Source organism: Panthera pardus, unplaced genomic scaffold (assembly GCF_024362965.1).
Source record: "Panthera pardus isolate Hobbes unplaced genomic scaffold, ASM2436296v1 HiC_scaffold_7, whole genome shotgun sequence".
NCBI classification, from domain to species: Eukaryota; Metazoa; Chordata; class Mammalia; order Carnivora; family Felidae; genus Panthera; species Panthera pardus.
Genome location: NW_026527002.1, coordinates 41,265,259 through 41,267,491, shown reverse-complemented (window position 1 = coordinate 41,267,491; position 2,233 = coordinate 41,265,259).

The window sequence follows — 2,233 nt, the reverse complement described above, 5'->3', positions numbered from 1 at the left end:
AAATTGCTCAAGAGCATGACAAAATTAGAAGGAGGTGGGCAGAGTCGGGCTTGGCTGAAGGGCATATGAAAGAAAGGGGAAGAGGAACAAATGAGTTATTTTCATTTGTCCGAAAGAATGAAGGGAAGAATTTCGGGGGGGGGGGGGAGTACGTAAAAGAATGGGGAGTTTTCCTGGAAAAGCTTCCAGGAGAAAACATAGAAGATAGATCTCAGCTTGGTGTGGGTGTTGGGAGGATGGGACAGATGACTTTCGTGACAATAAGCAATAAACAAGAGCAGCAGCAAGAAATAGTAAGTGGGAGAAGATTGCTCTTAAGAGGAAACGAGAGGACCGTGATTCAAGTTTGTCTCAAGCCAGCAGAGGAGGAAAAGGAGGGAGAGGAGACCACCCAGGGGAATTAACAAGGGAAAGGTGAGATGGGATAAGAATAAGAGGTTCACTGTAGAAATGTCAAGTCTCCCAGAAAAGAGATATTGAAGCATAGAACCAGAGAAACCAGTAGAACATGAGATAAAGGCAGAGCAGGAGAAGAAGGATATTAACATCATAACACTTGAGTAGCGGGTACAACCATGCTACTTAAGTAGGTGAGGAATGAGAAATTCTAGAGATGGGGCCTCTAGATGGAAAACTCCAATGTGATACAGAGAGGGCTGCTTCCTGTGCAGGGGGTTCTCCCCCACCACAATGGGTTATTTGGGAAAGGGGGGCCCGGTGGGTAGACTCGCGTGTGATCTGAAATACCTAACAAGAGCTTCCCACACCAATCAGAAGGTGACACCTGCTGAGGCACAAGGTCCTGGAGCCCTCACACTGTGCCCGGGACACAGGAGGTAGGGGAAGACATCCCAGAGGAAGGGCTGGGAAGAGCCCATCATCGGGGGGAGCAGGGAGGCAGATATTTGCCCAACCAGTAGGAAAGTACAGTAAACTGCACAATAGTATAATAAGTGGCGGCCAGTATTTAAACACAAAACACAGTCCTCACTATTGTGAAGTTAATTAAGAATAGTATTTTTCAGGGGTGCCTGGGTGGCTGAGTTGGTTGAGTGTCCCACTTCGGCTCAGGTCATGATCTCATGGCTTGTGAGTGCAAGCTCCACGTCGGGCTCTGTGCTTCAGATTCTGTGTCTCCCTCTCTCTCTGCCCCTCCCTGCTCGTATTCTCTCTCACACACACACAAAAATAAAATAAAACGTGAAGAAGAAGAAGAAGAAGAAGAAGAAGAAGAAGAAGAAGAAGAGGAGGGGGGAGGAGGAGGAGGAGGAGGAGGAGGGGGAGGAGGAGGAGGAGGAGATTTTTCAGGGCACCTAGGTGGCTCAGTCAGGTAAGCGTCTGACTCTTGGTTTCAGCTCAGGTCATGATCTCACGGTTTGTGGGTTCGAGCCCTGCATCCAGCTCTGTGCTGACAGTGTGAAGCCTGCTTGGGATTCTCTCTCCCTCTCTCTTTGCCCCTCCCCTGCTTGCTCTCTCCCTCTCAAAAGCAAATCAATAAACTTTAAAAAAGAAGAAGAATATTTTTCAAAATATTTTCACAAAAAGCACACATGATAGAGAAGCTTATTCTGAGTCCAGCTGACCCCACACTGAACTCAACAAGCGCAAATGATCCCCAGGCTGTGAGCTGACTAACCTTGCCCCACCCCCAAGATAGGAACTACCACCAGCTTGGAAGACAGGTGCCCATTGCCAGTTGTGCCACATCCCACTTCTCCCATGGAAGGGTACCACTGGGGTTTGAGGGAGCAAGTGGGGCACAGCCATGCTGGAACTTTCTGAGAACGACTGCTTCCATCCAGGAAAAAAGCACTAAAGCTCTGAGGTTTAAGAGGATGGTTGGAGATATAAATTGTAGAGGGAAAAATTCTGTTATCAAATATGAAAAGTAAGAATATTGACAACTCCCCCTTCCTTTCTCTCCTAAATAGTTGATAACCTATGTACATTTCTTCTAAATACAGTGGCACCGGAAGGGAATTTCAGAGGGATCTTTAAGAAGGTAGTTTGGCTGAAAATAATCTTATGCCCGATTTCTGAAGCCAACGCCTTAGGTCACTGTGTGAGTAGTAGAGCCAGAATCTCCAGCACACTGTGAACAAGGGGAGTTGGCAGAGAGGAGCTACCACTGCAGACCCATCCTGGTGGGTTTACAACGTGGGGGGGGGGGGGGGGTTGTGGGGTGGGAACTGAGTGAAGTCGGGGTAGAAAGAAGCAGAACCAGTCAGACAGT